The 21,970-nt window shown below is 47.5% G+C and overlaps 1 long non-coding RNA gene, 1 other non-coding gene and 1 pseudogene across 2 annotated transcripts; 2 read left to right on the plus strand and 1 right to left on the minus strand.

Annotated features, from left to right (window-relative positions):
* Nucleotides 1–5,393: 5,393 nt before the first annotated feature.
* Nucleotides 5,394–8,354, minus strand: LOC149123801 (uncharacterized). The gene is made up of 3 exons (XR_016215145.1): nucleotides 7,329–8,354; nucleotides 6,483–6,558; nucleotides 5,394–5,546 (listed from the first exon to the last, which is right to left on the minus strand). It is a non-coding gene; the product is annotated as an uncharacterized LOC149123801 (long non-coding RNA).
* Nucleotides 8,355–16,197: 7,843 nt separating this feature from the next.
* LOC127492531 (U6 spliceosomal RNA) lies at nucleotides 16,198–16,306 on the plus strand. The gene has a single exon (XR_007922045.1). It is a non-coding gene; the product is annotated as a U6 spliceosomal RNA (small nuclear RNA).
* Nucleotides 16,307–16,744: 438 nt separating this feature from the next.
* On the plus strand, nucleotides 16,745–18,010 carry LOC108177186 (poly(rC)-binding protein 2 pseudogene; annotated as a pseudogene).
* Nucleotides 18,011–21,970: the final 3,960 nt, after the last annotated feature.

The following is a 21,970-nucleotide window of genomic DNA, read 5'->3' on the forward strand; positions in this document are numbered from 1 at the left end:
ATATTTAAAAAAAGAAGGTTAACCTTCTACACCACAGCACTGGCCCAATCAATTTGTATTTCTTCGCTTGTTCATGGCAAATAAATCTATTTTTTGTAGAAAATGAAAAAATAGGTTTATTTTGTTGCAAAAATTTTGAAATCCATGTATAGTTTTTTCATAATGTGCATTTTCCATGAACTTTTAAAAGTACCTTTGTGCACTGGTCATAATATTTTGGGGTTGGGGATGGGTTTACCTCCTTAAAGGTGAATCTGAGTGCTACCCTGCCAATGATGATGTCACTAGTCATGGTGTGATTAAGGCAACAAGAATAAGGAATGGTGCAGATTTTAAACTCAGGAGCATATCCAATAACACCTCCAACAAAAAAGGTATTTTTTCAAGTGAGCATAGTAAGGGACAATGTTAGCTTTAAAAACAGAATGCAGAAATTCAATTTTCCATGACATACTAAATGTGACAACTTTCTTATGGAGTGTAGTATGTAAAGATAGCTGTATGTAATGTATAAAATCACTTTCAAGTATAAGTTGCTATCACTTTTTGAAAAGCTAGAAAATAAGAATTTTTACATAGCAGTGACATATGTCAGTGCAGATAAGCAAACGTATTTAAGATGGTACTGATGACCTTTATGGGTGAGGTACAGCATACACTGAGTACAAATGCCACTGGTGTTTAAGGATCATGGCTCTTAAAGTCCCTTGGTCCTTCTTCTTGGGCCGACCTCCTATCCTTTCCTCCAGCGTCACCCTTCCTCTCCCCTGACCCTGCACCGTTGCTCTTCTCCACGTCCTGAAGTCCCCACACCCCACCTGCCAGGAGGAAGTGGGAATTCTCTGGTTCTTAACTCTGCTGGAACCTCTAGCTCTTCTCTGAGTCAGCCGACCTCCCTCGGGCACGAACACGCACAAAGCAAGCAGTCGTCCCTGGGGCCACGTTCCCACAGCCAGCCCTGCCGAAGCAGGGAGTGTTGAGAATTGGCCCAGCCCTTGTGTTTCTGTGTTTTTCTTGGTTTTCTTTTTTTTTTTTTTTTTAAGTTTTGGTTATTTGAACTGTAGAGTGACAGAAAGGGAGAGACAAAGAGAAATCCTCCATCTTCTGGTTCACTCCCTGAATGACTAAATGTGAGAACTTTCTTATGGAGTGTAGTATGTAAATATAGTTGTATGTAATGTATAAAATCACTTTCAAGTATAAGGAAATCCAGGAGCCAGGAACGAGGAACTCCATCCGTTCTCCTATGTGAGTGGCAGGGGCCCAAGCACTTGGGCCATCTTCCACGTCCTTTCTGTGTGCATTATCAGGGAGCTGGATCAGAAGCAGGGCAGCCAGGACTGAAACTGACCCTCCCACGGGGGTTGCAAGCAGTGGCTTCATCCACTGTGCCATAATGGTGGACCTCAGGACCTTAAGTTTTTTGTCAGCAAACCATGGTGGCTCATGCTAAGAAGGGCTCTAATGTGGTTGTTTATAATTTGGTTGCCCAAAGAACAAAATGTGGGGGGCTTCTCTGGATCAGAACGTGACGGTGCAGAGGTAGAGGCAGGCACAGGGCAATCTGGCCTGAGCGCTGTGATCCAATGTGTGCCTGCCAGCGAGCGCTGTGCAGTGTTGGAGCCGTGACCTTTGTGGCAGGCCTCTCTAGCAGGTCTACCACCAGGTCTGCACACAGCCCTCTCTGCTTGAGCAGCATAGATGATCTAAGTGTGGAACGTGACAGTGTAGGAGCATCTAGGGCCTGCTTTCTGAGTGTGGATGTCCTCGATCACAGTGCACACCCAGGAGCAAGTTAGAATGGGCCTGTGTACATGCGGCAAGCACACGCACACACGCACACACACACACACACACGCCTACCGCATGCAAGGGCCAGGCCTTTTTATAAATATTGACAGATTAGGGGCAAGAATGCAAATATAAAATCCTATGCTACCTATCTAGATTTGTAAAGTTTTTTTTTTTTAACTTGAGAATTAGTAAGACACAGAGAAAGAGCTCCTGTCTGCTGATTCACTCCCCCAAATGGCTAAGCTGAAACTGGGAGACACAGACTCAATCCAGGTCTCTCATGTGGGTGACAGAAACCCTACTACCTGAGCCACTGCTGCTGCCTCCGGCGTCTGCATGATCAGGGACCTGGAGTCAGAAGGCAAAGCTAAATATTGGTCTCAGATACTCCAGTATGAAACACAAGCATCTTACCTGGAGTCTTAATCACTAGGCCCAATGCCTTCCCCTATTTAAATACTTGAAAGTTATAGATCAAAGGAAAAAAAAAAGAAAAGAAAATATATCCTATCCCTTATCTCAACAGATATTCTTCCCTAACCCTCTTGAATGCCAGCCTCACGTTATTAACATTCAGGCTTCTCTAAAGTCTGGGTTGTGGCAGCCAATGACTCACTCTTTCCCTGTCCACCCTCAGCTTCACCATGCACTAGGAGGGGCCTTGTGGGTGCCACAATCTGCTCCCTGTTCCTCTCCACTGTCTCCAAGTAGCTGCCTTTGCTGCCCCACAGCTCAGGAATGTGTGCGCTTAGGAACCCCAGATGAAGGCTCGAAGGTTGTTTCTGTAGAAAACTGCGGGGCCCCTGGTGTTCCGAGCATGACTTAGGAGAGGGAAGCACCAGGCAGGGAGGGAGCCCCATGGCGGGGTTCAGGGGTGATGCTAGCCAGGACAGCCAGGGACAGGGAGAAGTTATGATGAGGTAAGCCAATTACTCTCACCATTTTCCAGGTAATGCAAGCCCTGTTCGATGTTGATGTGTAAGCAATGGGAAGCAATGGAAAGTTGGCTTCCAGGACATTGAGAGCCAAGTGGTAAGAATGCTGACATTTTGTAGAGATGGACACTACATTCAATGTACCTTGGGGCTCCTCCTTCCTTTTCTGAACAATGCAATCCAAGGCACAATAGGCTGAGCAAAGCAGGTGGAGGGAAGCTGTGGAGGCCTCAGAACCCAAGCCCCAAGGAGGATGCTTGTGTCCCCACAGGGGGCCAGGCTGGAATGGACCCACAGTCAGAGCGTGGGGAGGATCTCCCTGTGAGAGCCAGCCTGCTGCCGGAGCAGGCCATCTGCACAGGGAGGGGACAGGCAGGGCGGTAGTGCAAGACTGGGTACAGCTCAGGAGACTGACCACATAGGTGAGAATGCCAAGGGCAATAGGAGCCAGATTTGTCATTGTCGAAGACGTGGAAAGTGAAGAAAGCCAGCTGAACACTGCTGTGTGTTGGGGATCGGAGCTATTAAGGGTTTCAGTGCAGAGCGATAGAGAGAGAATTAAATACAGATACAAATGTATGTGCATGCACATATATATCTTCATGAGAATAGGCAGACAGATGACAAATGAGATAGATACACAGATGAGAGAGAGAGAGAGAGAGATCATCAAATACCCCAATAGCAATGAACACAGTTACAGCTTATACCTTGGTTCCTAAATAACATTTTTCACTAAAAAGAACCAGAACACCCTGGAGAAGTGACCAATTCCAGGGCTAGGACAGAGAACACACAACTTGATCACGGACTTTCTGCTTGTGCCAGAAAGTAGAGCAGGACTCAAAGAATGAGAGGACCTCTCAAAGAGACACAGAACCAGCTTGAAGACGCTTGCACTGTCCAAATCCAGGGCGTTGTTGAGTGCATAGCATGATACAGAGATAGTAATAGATGATAACCATCGAAGAAAATTGAAATCCATGGGCTCAGGTTTGTGGAATAAGAAAACAAATTAATAGCCCAGAAGTTTCATGAAGAACAGGATACTTACATAGTATCAGAGAATTTCCCTCAAAAAATACTTGTTTTGGGGCTGGCGCTGTGGTGCAGCGGATTAATGCCCTGGCCTGAAGTGCCGGCATCCCATATGGGCGCTGGCTCGAGTCCCGGCTGCTCTACTTCCGATCCAGCTCTCTGCTATGGCCTGGGAAAGCAGTAGAGGATGGCTCAAGTCCTTGGACCCCTGCACCTGCGTGGGAGACCCAGAAGAAGCACCTGGCTCCTGGCTTCAGATCTGCGCAGTTCCAGCCGTTGCAGCCAATTGGGAAGTGAACCAGCGGATGGAAGATACCTCTCTCTCTCTCTCTCTCTCTCTTTCTCTCTCTCTCTCTCCTCTCTCTGTGTAACTCTGAATTTCAAATAAATAAATAAATCTTTTAAAAAAATACTCGTTATTTACTGGGAGAAAGAAAGAGTGACCTTAGAGAGGGGAGGCTGGGAGATACCACCTTAACCAGACATTCCACATGAAAAGGTAGCAGAAGAATACGTCGTCATTCTACGATATTCCTGCAAAGAGGAAGAATCTGCACTTGTTTTTTTTTTTTTAAGATTTGTTTATTTATTTGAAAGTCAGAGTTACACACACACACACACACACACACAAAGAGAGAGAGAGAGAGAGAGAGAGAGAGAGAGAGGTCTTCCATCTGCTGGTTCACTCCCCAATTGGCCACAGTGGCCAGAGCTGTGCAGATCTCAATCCAGGAGCCAGGAGTTTCTTTCAGGTCTCCCATGCAGGTGCAGTGCCGGTATCCCACATGGTTGCTGGTTTGAGTCCTGGCTGCTCCACTTCTGATCCAGCTCTCTGCTATGGCCTGGGAAAGCAGTAGAAGATGGCCCAGGTCCTTGGGCCCCTGCACCCTTGTGGGAGACCTGAAAGAGTCTCTGCCTATGCCTCTTTGTAACTCTGCCTTTCAAATAATAAATAAATTTTTAAAAAAAGAAAAATATTGATAACCCCTACTATTTAACTTCTTGTTTGAAGTTATACAAAATGTTTTTTTAAATTAATTTATTTATTTGAGAGGCAGAATTACATAGAGGCAGAGAGAGAGAGAGAGAGAGAGATCTTCCATTTACTGTTTCACTCCTTAAATGGCCACAATGGCCAGGGCTGGGCCAGGCCAAAGCCAGGAGTTAGGAGCTTCTTCCGGGTCTCTCACATAGGTGCGGGGGCCCAAGTACTTGCATTGTCCTCTGCTGCTTTCACAGGCACATTAGCAGGGAGCTGGATTGGAAGTGGAATAGCCAGGAAATGAACTGGCACCCATATGTGATGCCAGCACTGCAGGTGGCAGCTTTACCACCTACGCCACAGCGCCAGCCCCACAAAATGTTAACTATCTCAATCCCCTTTCACAAACAGAATATCCTTTCCATTATGCCAACTGAAGCATCTGGAAGGATTATCCTTTGACCGTGTTAGGGAGGCTTGGGCTGCTTATTTATCCCCTTGTCCTAAGTGCATCAGGTTCCTATTGCTTGCCAATTCCTCATTTTTTATTTATTATTATTATTTTGGTAAAAAGTAATGTGAAATAATTTCAAATTCAAGGGAAGTTTTACAAAAGATTTATTTATTTAAAAAGCAGAATGACAGAGGGGAGAGAAATAGAGAGAGAAGGAGATCTTGCAGGGGTAGGCCTCACTGCAGCCAGGAGCCAGGAACTTCAGCAGGGTCATTCACACAGGTGGCGGGCATCTAAGGACTTGAGTCAGCACCTGCTTCTTCCCAGGTGCTGTAGCAGGAAGCTGGATGGGAAGTGCAGACTTGTTGTGACTCGAACAACACTCTCTGATTTGGGATGCAGGCATTCCAAGTGGTGGCTTAACCCACTGCTCCCAAAAGGAAGTCTTAAATACAGCACTAAACTACTTTTTGGGGAAAAAAAAAGATTTATTTATTTATTGGAAAGGCAGCATTACAGAGAGGGAGGGAGAGAGAGAGAGAGGTCTTCCATCTGCTGGTTTACTTCCTAAATGGCCGCAACGGCCAGAGCTAGGCTGATCTGAAGTCAGGAGCCTGGGTCCTCTTCCTGATCTCCCACGCAGGTGTGGGAGTCCAAGGTCTGAGCCATCTTCTACTGCTTTCCCAGACCATAGCAGAGAGCTGGATTGGAAGTGGAGCAGCCGGATCATGAACCAGTGCCCATATGAGATTCCGGCACTGCAGGCAGAGGCTTTACCTGCTACACCACAGCACTGGCCCAAAAAATATTTTTCTTATGACACAGAATGACCCTGGTGAAGTTCCTGGCTCCTGGCTTCAGTGAGGCCTGCCCTTGGCTGTGTGGGCATTTGAAGAATGAACCAACAGGTGGAGATCTCTCTTTTTCTCTCCCCTCTTCCCTCTCTCCTTCTCTGTCATTCTGCCTTTCAAAAGAAAAAAGTTAAGTAAAAGGGGAAAAAAAGAAAAAAGGAAAAGGGAAAAGGTAAATAATATAAGAGAAGTGAAACAAGATGGACAGATAGGGAAATAATTAATGAGTCGCATCTCCTAGGGCTAAGGTGATGCAGAAAGGCGCACGAATGTGTGCAGCAGGTGTTCAGTGGGCCGCAGTGATGCCTGGAGGAGGCATCAGCGCCGAGAACGGGGACTGGAGCGAGCTATTTCTGGGCACTCAGGGGGGCTGCACATGGCAACCCAGTGTGGGCTGGGGAGGCGGGAGGGGCGGAGGGCAGTGTTACCTGGCAGACCTCTGGAGCCATTCACGTTGCTGAGACCACAGAGTTGAAATCAGCCGAGAGCAGACACCACTGGAGCCTGACCACATGAAACAAGTGAGTCAGAGTCTAACCCGAGCCCGTTCCAGCCCTGGCTGCCGGGCTGGGGGCCCACTTATTATGTCAACAGGCTATAATGAGGTGAACCACCAGAAAGCCGAGTAAACAGTCATTATAGCTGGGTCTGGGGAGGCGCTCCAAGGGCATTTGCCCTTAGGCAAAGGAGGAAGGGGAATGGCTTGACTTGTGGAAGCTGTGTGCTTGAGAGAGCTCCTGGGGTCTGCTGATCCACTGCTGACGGACTCTGATGAGCCATAGGGCTGCAGATGACATTCCCACCTGTTCAAACCCCTGGTGCTGCTGCCCCAGGAGGCTGGGCTGGGATAAAGACTCCTGGGGCCCAGCTGAGGCTATCCTGGGTTCTGAGAAATGCATGAGCCTGCTGTTTACAAAGTTTGCCCTCCCCTCCATCAGGCAGCAAGCAGGGCCCAACAGATAGGAGCCCTGACCCCAGGACATGCCCTGAGCAGTGAGGACAATTGACAATTATTCCACTTTCTTAGTCACAGCCTTTTCCTTGAAATTACAAGTTGAGTATCTCAAATCCCATCATCTGCAATCCACAATGCTCCCAAATCCTTCACCAGTCTATGTAAATAGTCCAGAATCTGAAAAAAACCCAAAATATGACAGAGTTGTGGTCTGGAGCGTTTCGGATAAAGGATATTCAACCTGCATCTGCACAGCCCACTATACACACTGTTAGGACACGGGCGCAGTTTTAGCCAGGTGGCCACAAGGCCCAGCTACCTGAGCCAGGCTCCACCCCCATCCTAAGGGGATTCGCAGCTCCTGCTTCCCTGCCCGCCCTCAGGCGAAGTTTTAAAAGGGCCTGTTCCTGAACACGTGCTCTCTTGGCTCTTGGTTCTTCTCTCTTGGCTCTGCTCTCCTCTCTCCTCTTCTCTGCTCTATCTTCTCTCCTTGCTAGCTCCTCTCCTCTCTGTTTCTCTCTTATATTCTCTTTCTCTCTTTTTCCTTCGCCGCCCCTTCACTCCAGTCTGTAGGGTGTTCCCCAATAAACCCTTTCCCTTACTCCGGTGTTCGGTGTGTTTTGCGACGGCTAACATTAATATATAACACACACCCTCCCCTGGCAGCTCCAATCGCCATTCCAGACATTCTGTGACATCTGTCCCCCACTGCAATGTTTTCAGTGAGGCCTCCCAATTACTTTGAGAGTAGGTCAGACTTCCTTTCTCAAGCAGGAGAAGTTCCTCACTGTTTTTCCTAAGTTAGAAAACCGCTGACACCTCATTCATGGTTGGTAGGCAATCTCACACGGCAAAGCAATTTTCTTATTAAACGTTGTTTACCATTTTCTGTGAAAATTCTGACGTGGGGATAAGCACAATTTAAATTTATTCAGAGGTCATATTTACACTAAGCAAATTGAAAACATCTACAAAGACCTCTTAAATTCCTCTCTGTCTTCAACATTTTCAGCTCAGTGTGTCAGCCGTTTACACTTGATTTTGTGTAACAGACAGATTCAAAGCCACGCGCAGCCGTGATCTGCTTTTGGAGCGTGCACTAGCAGCAGCAGCAGCGGCACAGGTGCTCAGGATTCTTCCCATCTCCACTCAGCATTTGTTAGAAGCAAAGAGCACTCGTGCACAGCCTTCTAATAGGTGGGGGAGCAGGGTTCTGGTTTTGCAAATGCTGTTTGAGAGGCAGAGAGATCTAGAGAACAAGATGGAGTGATCTCCCACCTGCTGCTTTACTCACCACATCCCCACAGTCACATGGTGGTAGGGATCCAAGGACTTGGGCTATTATCTCCCAGGGTGTGCATTAATAGGAATCTGAAATCGAGAGCGTAGCCGGGCCCCGAACTCGGACACTCAAAAATGGGGTGCCGGCACCCCACGTGGCATCCTAACCACTCCTGCCTGCCCCAGGAGCTTGGTTTTGAAAGTATTTAAAAAGTTATATTCAATTATATATATGCCATTGTTGAAATAAAACAAATTCAGCAAAGTTGCAGGATACAAAATCAACAAACAAAAATTACTTGGGTTTCTATATATTAACAATGAAGAATCTGGCCGGCACCACGGCTCACTAGGCTAATTCTCTGCCTGTGGTGCTGGCACCCTAGGTTCTAGTCCCGGTTGGGGCGCCGGTTCTGTCCTGGTTGCTCCTCTTCCAGTCCAGCTCTCTGCTGTGGCCCGGGAAGGCAGTGGAGGATGGCCCAAGTGCTTGGGCCCTGCACCCGCGTGGGAGACCAGGAGGAGGCACCGGGCTCCTGGCTTCGGATCGGCGCAGCGCGCCGGCCACAATATGCCAGCCACAACGCGCTGGCCTTAGCGGCCACTTGGGTGGTGAACCAACGGAAAAAGGAAGACCTTTCTCTCTGTCTCTCTCTCCCTCACTAACTCTGCCTGTCTTAAAAAAAAAAAAAAATGAACAATCCAATAAGAAAATTAGTAAAACAGTTCCACAATGGCTTTAAAAAGAATAAAATACATAACAATAAGCTTGACAAAGAGATGAAAGACTTGTACACTGGAAACCATAGAATGTTCCTGAAAGAAATTTAAAGAATGACACCGACATCTCGTGTACATGGCTGGGAAGACTCCATATTCTTCAGATGTCAGTGGCGCCCAAAATAGTCGACAGAGTCAGTGCAATTCTGCCAGAATCCCAAGAGCATTTTTTTTCCAGAAAAAGAAATATCCATCCTAAAATTCAGATGGGATTTCAAGGGAACCTGAACAGTTAAAAATCAACTTGAAAAAAAAGTACAAAATCAGGGACTCATACTTCCTGACTTCAAAACTTACTAAAAATTACAGTAATTTAGACAGTGTGGTATAGATGTAAACAGAGGCAGAATGGAGAGCCCAGAGATAAGTCCACACGTGTAGAGTCAAATGATTTTCTTCAAGGGAGCCAATGGGGAAAGGACTGTCTTTTCAACAAATCGTGCTGTGAAAACTAGATATCCATGTGTGAAAGAATGAAGTTGGACCCCTGTCTTAAGTGATATACAAAAGTTAACTCAAAATTGATCAAAAATCTACATGTAAAAACTAAAGCTAAAACGTAAGGGAAAAGCTTCATGAAATTGAATCTTAACTATTTGCCTTATAGCACTGTTGGACAATTTAACTGTTTTCTTGATGTGACACCCAAAACACAGTCAACAAAGGAGAGAACAGATAAATTAGACTACATCAAGATGTAAAACATCTGTGCATCAAGGGACACAATCAGTAGAATGAAAACGCAGCTCACAGAATGAAATATTTGCAAGGCACACACCTGAAAAGGGGTTAATATCCAGAATATGTTAAAAACACCTACACCTCAACAATAACAATGGCAAAATTAGAAAATAGACAAAGGACTTGTATAGACATTTCTCCAAAGAAGATATGCAAATGGCCGCCAAGCATATGAAAAGATGGCCAACATCACTAATCATTAGGGTAATGCAAATCAAAGCCTTAATGAGATACCACCCTACACCCATTACCCATACCATCAAACCAAACCAAACCAAACCAAAAATAGTAAGCATTGGTGAACATGTGGAGAAACTGGAATATCAAATGGTCCAGCTACTATGGAAGCCAGTGTCAGGTAGAGTTACAGAGAGGTGTCTGATCCCCCACATTCACAGCCACATCATTCATAATAGCCAAGATGTGGATACAACCCAAGTGTCCATCAACAGAGGTATGGTGCAGCCAGATGTGGTGTCCATGGAAACAAGCCTCTATACCGAACCTCGGATGCAGTTGCTAAAAGCCATCAGGTCCTAGTCTCTCCTCGCCTCCTTTCCTTAGCTTCAAGCTTTCTTGCCCTGCTTTCATGATTCAAATCACCCTCATTAAAATTAGCTCCCTGAATTCAGGGTGTGGTGCAGCTGGCCCTACAGCATCCCTGAACACCAGGAGATCCTTTATCTCCCCTCTGGTCTTTTTTGTTTATTTAAAAATTTATTTATTTGAAAGGCAGAGCTACAGAGAAGCAGAGAGAGAGAGAGAGAGAGAGAGAGAGAGAGGTCTTCCATCCACTAGCTCACTCCCCAAATGGCTGCAATGGCTGGAGCCGGGCTGATTCAAAGCCAGGAGCCAGGAGCTTCCTCTGGGTCTCGCACATGGGTGCAAGGGCTGCTTTCTCAGGAGCATTAGCGGGGAGCTGGATCAGAAGTGGAGCAGCCAGGACTTGAACCAGTACCCATATGGGACACTGCAGGTGGCTGTTTTACTCGCTATGCCACAGCACTGGCCCCATCCCCTCTGGTCTTGAGGGCTTTCTTTTCCAGGAACCCCAGGCCCTGAGCGAAATGTAACTACCATTTATCTATAGCTCTCAATTCTCCTGAAGCCCCCTTTGCTATCATCAGAATCCCCTAAAGAACACGAGGTCACAGACCAATCCAAGGAGGACCAGGAGCACTGCAGACCGAATGATGCTTTATAGTGATGTGGTTATTGGGTGTTTTTCCTCTAGCATAGAAGCTCCGTAAGTTCTGATACTTCTCGTTTTTGCTCACTGCACCCCAGGACCTACTATTCAGCAAATACCAGATGAATGAATGAGTTAATGGACAACCCACTCAATCCCCAATTTGATTTTTTGAGGACAGCAATTGATTCCACCCCAGGTCAACTTTATGGTGTTTCCAAGTTTGTGTCAATTGCCCCCAGAGCAGAGGAAATCATGTCACAACAGATTCATTGAGCATGGCATCCCATCTTAGCACACGTGTATACTATATATCGTCCTGGGTGCTTCTCACCTTGCACGTACAGCACAGCGCCTGTTCCCTCACTGGTCCGAGTCTGTGACTTTGGCCTTCCTTTCTCAGCCCCTTCTTTCCCAGTGACCCAGATTCCCAGGGTTTCCACCCGTGGAGAGGTGCTGGCTGCATCACCCAGACCAGCTAAGTGGGTCAGCAAAGGGAAGAGGCTGTCACCAGCAGATGTCTTCAGGGCAGATGACAGGGAGAGGGGAGGGCGAGCTCAGAGCAGCATTGGTCTTTCTCCTCCACCTCTCAATTCCTCTAAAAATAAAACACCTTCCTCATTCATAATGTTGCTGCTTTGGGATATATAAGAGCAAGTCGTAAATCCAAACTCTTAGTGAGACGGCCGACCAGGGAAAGCTGCATGGTCCCAGCCCTGGGAAGCCAGGGGGCACAGCAGGGCCGGCTGGACACAGGGACCCCAGCTGCAGGGGTGGGGGCCAGGGATGAATTCCTGGACACCCACGTTGAGCATGCATCTAACCCCATCTGCTCACAGCCTTGCTGAAGTTCGGGATCGCTTGATCCTGCCTCTGTGGGTTAGCTTTGCTGAAGAACACGCCATTCCAAAGCTTGGTAGCACAACTCAGACACCATGTGTTTGTTCACAGTTCTGGGAATCCACAGTTTGGGCTCCGCTGGCTGCAGGGGCTGGTCTGTTGCATAGCATTGTCGCTGCTCTTACCCGGATGTTTGTGTTGTGAGGCGTGGAGTCCCTGGCTGGGTTTATTCTGGATTCTCTTTTCAGTGTGAGAGAATTCAAAGCAGAAACACAGATAGAGGTGCAAGGAAGGGAAGATTTACTTAAAGAGGTAGTGCTCGTTCAAACACGAACGTGGGCAACCTCTCACCATGAGGAAAGAAAGATGGCTGCCCCACCGAAGTTCAGGCTGTCCCTTTGGGGGGGGGGGGGAGTGCCCTGATTGAATATGCAAATGAGGCAGAGTTTGGGCAGGGCTTCAGTTCCCATGGTGATCTCCAGGAAGGTGTCATGGCATCTGCCCATGGGGCACAGCAAACATGGTCACATGGTTTCTGGTGCATGTGGGGAAGGGAGACTCAGGTGCACGATAGGGAATTGGCTTGCGGAATCTGCAGCTATGTTGGATGGGCACAGAAGGGGTGGGGTTTTAGGCAGGGCAGGGCTGAAGCAAAAAGCCTGCTGGTGGTCTCTCAGCTCCTTTGCTCTCCAGCTCCCTGCCTAGCCCACATCATGTACGCTCAGCAGCCCCACTCCTGTCTGACAGTGGGCCAGCTGTCAGCGGGGCCCGTGGGGCAAAGCACATCACGTGGTCCTCTTCTAGCAGTCCAGAGGGGCGCCTTCACAGGGTGATGCTTCCAGGGTACCTAAGAGCACTCGGGAGCTGTAGCGTCCCCCAGCTCCCCCACCTTTGTTTCTGTGTCGTTTCCCTGACTGAACACAAGCCCAGGCCTCGAACATTCTCAGGGACTGAAAAGGGAACCTAAGTTCTTTCCCCAAACATCGGAAGTAATCGGTCCCAGCCCTGAACCAAGTCCCTAAGCCCTCAGATAGGTTTCCCACAACAACCGCCTGGCTGTGGACATTATCTGTACACATCAGCCCTTCCTCTTGCTGTCTGATGGGAGGATTCACCCAAGCCCCCTGTACATTTCTCTAATAAACGCTCTGACTGATCACCCTGGCTTTTACTGCTGCTTGGTTTGCAATCTCAGCGAGCATTTGGTGCCCTCATGGGAACTCCCTGACTGTCACTTTTGGGGTGACTCTAGTTCAGATTCAAGAAATAAAAAATAGACACTTCTTGATAGAGGAGTTGCAAAATTCTCTTTCAACATGAATGGGAGACTCTGTGACAGTGTTGCAATCTCCTATACTGGTAATTTAGCCCAGCACCACATCCAAAAAAACACAGAAGCTCAAGCCGGGCAGAGAGACCTTAGACTGCACAACACAAAGCAGTAGCGTTTTCTAGAATCCTTCTCCCCATCCCTCAAGCCCCAGGCTTCACGGCTCCTGCCAGGGCCTTGTTTCTGTCTCATCCCCTAAATCTGTGGTCCCTGCTGACCTTTCCATCCCCCTACACTGCCCACCTTCCCCCTGCCTTCCAGTCCGGTTTTGTCTTTTCCCTTCTCCCCCACTGACTGCTCCCCTACACGCACAAACCCACACCGTAAATAACGAGCAGCAGGGAGAGGCACACCCAGCATCCTGAAGAGGAGCAGAAAGGGTGAGAGACTGTCCGCAGCGGCAAAGCACCGTCATGCTTTGTTGTCACGCTGTGACTCTCAGGCCCAGGGTCACACTGAGGCTGAAGGGTTGGACTCAGTTCTCAGAGCTCTGAGCTGACTGGTCCGTGCGCCTGGGCTGTCCCTCGGCCCCCTGTGTGTTGTTACTAGAGGCTTTAAGCACAGTGTGTCCGCTGACCCAGGCCATGTTCACGTTCATTACAGATGGTTCTGACTTACCACGGTTCAACTTCTTCCATTTTTCAACTGTGCAATGGCCATACAGCCATGTTGTTTTTCACTTTCAATGGAGTCATTCAATAAATTCCAGGAGACATTCAACACTTTATTGTAACGCTGGCTTTGTGTGTGATGATTTTTCCCAAGTATTGTGAGCACACTTACAGTGGGTGAGGCTAAGCTGGGTTACAAGCTAGGATAGGTATATTAAATGGTTTTTTGACTTGGGATATTTTTCAGCTTACCTTTGGTTTATTGGGACATAACCCTGTCATGAGTGGAGGAGCACCTGAACTGAAGTGATGAGTGTTCCCACTTCTCATCTCCCATCTTTTCAAAAGCTCTGGGGACAACATTAAAAAGCTATGGGGAGGCCGGCGCCGTGGCTCACTAGGCTAATCCTCCGCCTGCGGTGCTGGCACTCCAGATTCTAGTCCCAGTTGGGGCGCCGGTTCTGTCCCGGTTGCTCCTCTTCCAGTCGAGCTCTCTGCTGTGCCCCGGGAGTGCAGTGGAGGATGGCCCAGGTCCTTGGGCCCTGCATCCGCATGGGAGACCAGGAGAAGGCACCTGGCTCCTGGCTTAGGATCAGCGCAGCGCCGGCCATTGCGGCCACTTGGGGAGTGATCCAATGGAAGGAAGACCTTTCTCTCTCTCTCTCTCTCACTGTCTAACTCTGTTTCTCTTCATCTCTGTTTCTCTCTCTCTCTCACTCACAGATTTTTTTACATAAATACAAATTTTAGATCGCAAGCAGGTGGTGTGCTGTGTCCTAAATTTTACCAAACAAAAGCATGAAACCACTGAGGCTGTCATCTCATCCTTAAGGTCTGTAATCTTTTTTTTTTTTTTTTTTTTGACAGGCAGAGTGGACAGTGAGAGAGAGAGACAGAGAGAAAAGTCTTCCTTCTGTTGGTTCACCCCCAAAATGGCCGCTGTGGCCGGCGCACTGCGCTGATCCAAAGCCAGGAGCCCGGTGCTTCCTCCTGGTCTCCCATGCAGGTGCAGGGCCCAAGCACTTGGGCCATCCTCCACTGCACTCCCGGGCCACAGCAGAGAGCTGGCCTGGAAGAGGAGCAACCAGGACAGAATCCAGCATCCCGACTGGGACTAAAACCCAGGGTGCCAGCACCGCAGGTGGAGGATTAGCCTATTGAGCTGTGGTGCTGGCCAGTCCTGTAATCTTTTTGAAAAACTCAATGAATTTCCCTTAGGACAAGCTCAAAATAATTATTTTCAATAAAAATAAAGCAAAAAAGTTGGTTATACAGAGGAAAAAAATAGAATAAAATGGTGTTTTTGAAAACTGCATTTAAAGTGACATTCCTCATAGCTAAAGTAGGAGCAAGTCACAGGCTTGTTGAGAAGTTTGGGGAGCAGAGTGTTAAAGCGAATGATAAACGTTATGCTCAGGACAGGAAGAACAACTACTCGGAGAAACCCTTTATCAAAGGAGAAACCCTTTATCAAAGGATGAGAATGTAAATCCCATATATATTTTTTTAAATATTTATATATTTACTTGGAGATCGAGAGATCTATCTTCTGGTTCACGCCACAATGGCCAGGGCTAGGCAGGGCTGAAGGGGTAGAGCCAGGAGCTTTTTCCAGGTCTCCCACATGAGTATCAAGTGTTCAAGCACTGGGGTCATCCTCTGCTGTTTTCCCCCAGGCTGTCAGCAGGGAGCGAGAGCTGAAGTGGAGCAGCAGGGCCAGTGCTGTGGCCTGCAGTACCGGCATCACATATAGGCACCGGTTTGGGTCTCAGTTGCTCCACTTCGCATCCAGCTCCCTGCTGATGTGCCTGGGAAAGCAGCAGAGGATAGGCTGAGTCCTTGGGCCCCCGTACCCATGTGGGAGAAGCCTCTGGCTCCTGGCTTTGGATTGGTTCAGCTCCAGCCATTGAGGCCATGTGGGGAGTGAACCAACAGATGGAAGCCCTCTCTCTCTGTGTGTGTCTCTACCTCTCTCTGTAACTCTTTCAAATAAATAAAATAAATCTTAAAAAAAAAATGACTGAAGGAAGTTTAAAAAAAAAGAAGTGGAGCATCCGGAATACAGACCAGAGGCTTTACCCACTACATCACAACACCCACCCCTAAAAATTTTAAGACTAACATTTATTATAAATGGTTTGACCAAAGAGTTTTGATAATGTGAAGTTTAATGTTGTCTTTTGTAAGACAGAAAAAAGAAAAATTTATAACTAAGTGGATTTTTAACACTCATGCAAATACTCTTTTAATATCTGAAGAAACACTTCCCAGTATCAGCAAATAAGAAATGAAGACCTGAATTAAGTGCAAGCAGTCCAAGGATTTCAGGGCTACCAGCAGAAAAGATAGGACCCAAAGAGGCAGTGAAACTACACCCTCTGTCAAATTTGGTTGGTGAATTCTAAATCAGAAATGTAGGGTGCTTGCTTCGGCAGCACATATACTAAAAATTTGGACGGACACAGAGAAGATTAGCATGGCCCCTGCGCAAGGATGATATGCAAATTCGTGAAGAAATGTAGGAAGAGAGGCTGAGGGGGAGGAACGGGGAGCAGAGATAATGGCCAAGCACTAAATCATCACTTCCGAACAGTTCATCGAGGCTGTCTGTGGCTGATAAACCCAGAAATTCTCCAGAATAAATCAGGCCCAACTCCCTCCCAGAGCAGCAGAGGAGCAGCCGCAGCCTGCGGCCTCTCCAGCCCACCTAGGGCTCTCTTTCCCCTTCTTCCTCCTCCATCCCCTCCTCCCACTTCCGCTTCTGCTTCCACTTCTGCTTCCGCCGCTGCGAGCCTCGCCTTCCCGGGGACCACTGTGGCTCTGCCCCGGCCTCCCGCCCTTCCCCTTCCACCCGCTCCCCCCTGCCCTCAGTCGTCTCGCGCCTGCAGTTTTGGTTTCACTCCCGGCAGTGACCAAAGCCTTGAACTTTCAAAGTCCAGCTTCCAAGAATGCTGTTTCACGTGGACACCTGTATGACTGAAGGTGGATTAAATGTCACTCTCACCATCCGGCTCCTAATGCATGGCCGGGAAGTTGGCAGCGTCATCGGACAGAAAGGAGAATCTGTGAAGAGGATGCCTGAGGAGAGTGGTGCAGGCGTCAGCGTCTCAGAAGGGAGTTGTCCAGAGAGAATGACCGCTTTGGCTGGACCCACGCGCGCCATCTTCAAAGCCTTTGCTGCGATCATTGACAAACTGGAAGAAGACATCACTAGTTTTGCGACCAATAGCACGGCTGCTGGTGGTTCCTGCTAGTCAGTGGGACCTCTCGTGGGTGCAGAGGCTCAGGTGCAGGTGGCAGGGGGTGTGCTCCCTCCCCTACTCAACCAATGGACCATCACGATGCTGGCTTTCCACAGTCCATCACCGAGTGTGTCAGACAGATCTGCGCGGTCATGTTGGAGACTCTCTCCCAGGCCCTCCACTCCCACCCTACGGAAGGATGTGAGCATCCTGGGCCAGCCCAAGCCGTCCAGTTCTCCGGTCATCTTTGCAGGTGGTCAGGACAGGTACAGCACAGGCAGAGACCGCGGGAGCTTTCCCCACACCACCCTGTTCCCGTGCCTGAACCTTGACCTGAGGGACCACCTCTGGAGGCCCTTACCATGCAACGACAGTATGCCATTCCACAGCCAGATGTGACCAAGCTGCACCACTTGGCAATGCAACAGTCTCATTTTCCCATGATGCATGGCAACACCAGATTCAGTGGCATTGACTCCAGCGCTCCAGAGGTGGATGCATCCTGCCCACACTACTTCTCATGAACTCACCTTCCAAATGATTTGACTGGTTACATACGTTGGTGCCAAGGCACCCAAATCAGTGAGATTCATCAGACGTCTGGGGAGCAGATCAAAACTGCGACCCCGGTAGAAGGATCTACTGATAGGCAGGCTTCCATCACCAGATCTGCTGCCAGCACTAACTTGGCTCAATGTCTAACCAATGTTAGGCTTTCCTGGGACACAGGTGGTGCGGGGAGCTGCCAGAACAGTGCAGATTCATCCAGAATCCCTTTCCCTCTGCACAGAGACCGCGGGAGCTTTCCCCATGTGCACCACCCTCCAAGATCCATCTCAACAGTCAGTGATTCCAGGTTTTAAGTAGCTTGTAAATTTTCAGTTCCCACACACTTTATCATCTACTCGTGATTTTACAATTAAAGCATTTTAACTTCTTTCTCCATTCAGCTGTTAATGCTGAGATCCATATTTAATTTTTTAAGCTTCTCCCGCGTTTTTTTAGCTCATGAATTTTGTTTGTCTTAGAAATGTAAGAGTAGAATATTAATATATTTCGCTTTAATTCTGTAATGTCAGGAATTTTTCAAAAAAATTAAAAGATGGACTGGAGCTTTTTCTTTGTGAATGGAAACTGGATGCTACAGTGAAAAAGAAAGAATAAATCAATCCGTCTTCCTCTCTCTTTCTCCTTCCCTCCCTGTACTTTCCCCTCTCTTTTTGAGTATTTGTCACGTTAAATATTTGTTTTATTAATAAAAAATTATTTTAAATACACTGTCAGTATTTGTAACACTGACTATATGCTACAAATTTTACATTCATAAAAAATAACAAAAGCTACAGCAAGTAGAAAGAAAACAAGAGGAGGAGTAGAGTTGAAACCATCCAAGTGCAGAGTCCCGTCTACAGAGGAAGCTGCCAGACACCTTGGGAGAGGATGGAGCTCGTGAGGCCATTTGAGCTGCAAATTTTCCTTCCCCTGTTAAAGGTTCTGCGGGTCCATTATTCACTTGTTTGATGGTTGATGTCGCGTGAACATGTGCTCCCCAGAGAAAGTGTATCTCTGTCTCCTCTCATCTCTCTTTTATTCTTCAAAGCAGAGAAAGGGAAACAGAGACAGAGAGAACCCTTCCTCCTCCAGTTCCCAAATGCCCACAATAGCCCTGGCCAGGCCAGGTGAGAGCCAGGAGCCCAGAATGCAATCCACATCTTCAACATGGCTGGCAGGGACCCACTACATGAGCCATCACCTACTGCCTCCCAGGGTGCACACGGGCTGGAAGCTGGAATCAGAAGCAGACCTGGGACTAGAACCCAAGAGCTCTGATAGCACATGTGGGTGTTCCAAACGGTGACTTAACTGCTGTGCCAAACGTCTGCCCTCCCTCCTCTCTCTGTTTCTAGTTTATCTAGCACATGTTCACTGCACTCCTGGACATTTGGGCACAGCACGGGATACTGGGAGTACCTAGAAGTTCATGGAATTGAACAGTGAGTTTTCCTTTAAAGATCTATTCATTTATTTGAAAGGCAGAGTTACAGAGAAAGAGAGACAAGAGATTTTTCCATCTGCTAGTTCACTCCCCTAAAAGGTTTTAGTGGCCAGGGCTGGTCCAGGCTGAAGCCAGGATCCTGGAACTCCATTTGGGTCTCCCACTTCAGTGGAAGGAGCTCAAGCCCTGGGGCCATCTTCTGCTGCTCTCCCAGGCACATTACCAAGGAAGTGGAGCAGTGGAACTCTAATCAAAACTCCAATATGGGATAGTGACATTGCAAGCAGCAGCTTAATGCCCTGCCCCTTAGCACCAACCTTAGTAAACTTATTCTGATGCAAAAAAAAAAAAAAAGAAAAGAAAAAAAGAAATCTATGCATTATTTTTTTGGTCATAGACATTTTCCATGAATGTTTTGAAGACCCCTCATGTATGTAGATTTCAGAAATTTTGTACCAAAATAAACTTCTTTTAATTCCATGTCCCACAAACTTTTAAAAGTAACCTTGTATTAAACTGTTACTGTCTTCCCACCGCTGTGCAAGGAGGCCTTGACTTCCCACTGAAAGTGCTGGGATGTTTCCTTATCCAAAGCATTTGATTGCCTGAGAAGCTCTGCAAGAAAAGTCGTAGAATTACATCCACAACATGAACCACCTGCTATTATTTCGCTAGAATCACAATTTTAGTTCAGCATCAGTTCTGAACAATGAGAGATCCCATTCATTTATCCTGGCCTGCGAGGAGTTTTTAAAAAAGTAAAACCTCGGGCCACATTGCCAGCGAGCTGCAAAGCTCTCCCTGGCGCTGTGCAGATCCGCCCCATGGTGATGATGGGAACTGCCGGGGACCGGGTCAGCCTGCAGCCAAGGGGGTGTCGTGTAGTTAATGCCTTAATTACGGCTCAGGCGGGAGCTGTCACTGGAGCGCAGTCATTGTTTCTGCTTTCCTCGAGCCTGGCTTCCTCTGGCCTAATTTCCTCTGGGCCCCACGCCCACTGCCCTCTGCTAATTAACTTGGCGGTCTACAGGCCTTTATGTCGGAGTGTTTCCACTTGTGCTGCACTCTGCTGTTTCATGTTTTGATCTTCAAACTACTCAATACAGATCACAACAGATTTTTCTGTATTTCAGAATGAACGTGCACATTGCCAAAACCTTTCTTCATTGTTTCTCTAAAAACCGTTTTAGATTGCCAAAAACACCTTTGGTGCAGAAGTTATTGGAAGCTATAGGCATTTGCTCACAACTTACAACATGATAATGATAACGTATTAAAAAATACTTGGGAACTTATATTTGCTTGTATCTATGCTTGGAAAACAAACAGCTTGTTATTGTAGGGCAGGGGAAAAGAAGAGCAGGTGTCCAAACAAAGGGACGAGCACATGTGAAGTCCCAGAGGCAAGAGTGGGAAGGAGAAAGTGGAGCCTGGGGGCCGGCGGCACTATGGCGCAGCAGGTTAACGCCCTAGCCTGAAGCACCAGCATCCCACATGGGTGCTGGTTTGAGACCCAGCTGCTCCACTCCTGATCCAGCTCTCCGCCGTGGCCTGGGAAAGCAGTAGAAGATGGCCAAGTCCTTGGGCCTCTGCACCCACGTCGGAGACCCAGAAGAAGCTCCTGGCTCCTGGCTTCGGATCAGTGCAGCTCCGGCCGTTGTGGCCAATTGGGCAGTGAACCAGCAGATAGAGGACCTCTCTCTCTCTCTCTCTTTCTCTCTTTCTCTCTCCCCCTCTCCTCTCTCTGTGTAACTCTGACTTTCAAATAAATAATTAAATCTTTAAAAAAATAAAACTTAAAAAAAAGAAAATGCAGGTAATATATGAGCATGGATGCCTCCAGGACACGGCAGTCTCTGCCCACTTCCCATCGCCAAGTCTGGAAGGGAATGTTCCCCCCATCCAGGCTGCTCCCATGCCAACCTCCCTGCCATCAGGCAGAGGGAAACCCAGGAATTCTCCCTCGTGACGAGGAAGATACCCAGAAAACGCCATATGACTGCACCAGAAGGTGACCAAGAGCAGGATATTCAGTTGTTCAGGCCGTACACTGCACAAAGACACCACATACAGTCACATGAAGGACATCTTTGTTATTGTGAATATGTTTTATGCTTTATCATATAATTGTCTGTTTCAAAGATGGAAACTTTATGTAATTATTAGAATAATTTTCCAGGAAATGGCAGTAATGTATATTATTTTAACAAAATTAAAATACACTGGTAATTTTTGATGGATGGAAGTGTCTTATTTTAATAGTGTAGAATATGACTCTCCATTGACTTATGAAGATGGAGACATTCAATAATCAATGACCTTTGCTCTAATTCATCTACATAATTCTGTATTTTTCTAAAGATTTTATTTATTTATTTTTAAAGGCAGACTTACAGAGAGAGAGGTCTTCCATCTGCTGGTTCACTCCCCAAATGGCTGCAATGGTCGGAGCTGAGCTAGATGGAAGCTGGGAGCCAGGAGCTTCTTCCGGGTCTCCCATGTGGGTGCAGAGGCCCAAGCATTCAGGCCATTTTCCAGAAAAAGCTCCCAGCTCCCATCTTTGGCCAGGCCCAGTCCTGACTATTGCAGCCATTTGGGGAGTGAGCCATGTCTGAAACTCTGCCTCTCAAATAAATAAATAAACCTTAAAAAAAAAAAAAAAAAAAAAGCCAAGTAACACTGTACTACAAGCCTTTGGCAAAACTGACTTTTGGGTGATAGCCAAGAACTCAGGCAACTTCTCTGTTCCTTTTGTGGGTATCTAGGGGTATTAAGAACACATTAGGGGCTAGCCTTGTGGTGCAGCTGGTTAAACCACCACTGGTGATGCTGGCATCCCATATGAACGCTAGTTCAAGTCCCAGCTGCTCCACTTCTGATCCAGCTCCCTGCTACTGTGCCTGGGAAAACAGCAGAAGATGGCCCAGTCACTTGGGTCTCTGCTACCCTTGTGG

The sequence above is a fragment of the Oryctolagus cuniculus genome, chromosome 10, assembly GCF_051225735.1.
Source record: "Oryctolagus cuniculus isolate XC-2025 breed Fujian yellow rabbit chromosome 10, ASM5122573v1, whole genome shotgun sequence".
NCBI lineage: Eukaryota > Metazoa > Chordata > Mammalia > Lagomorpha > Leporidae > Oryctolagus > Oryctolagus cuniculus.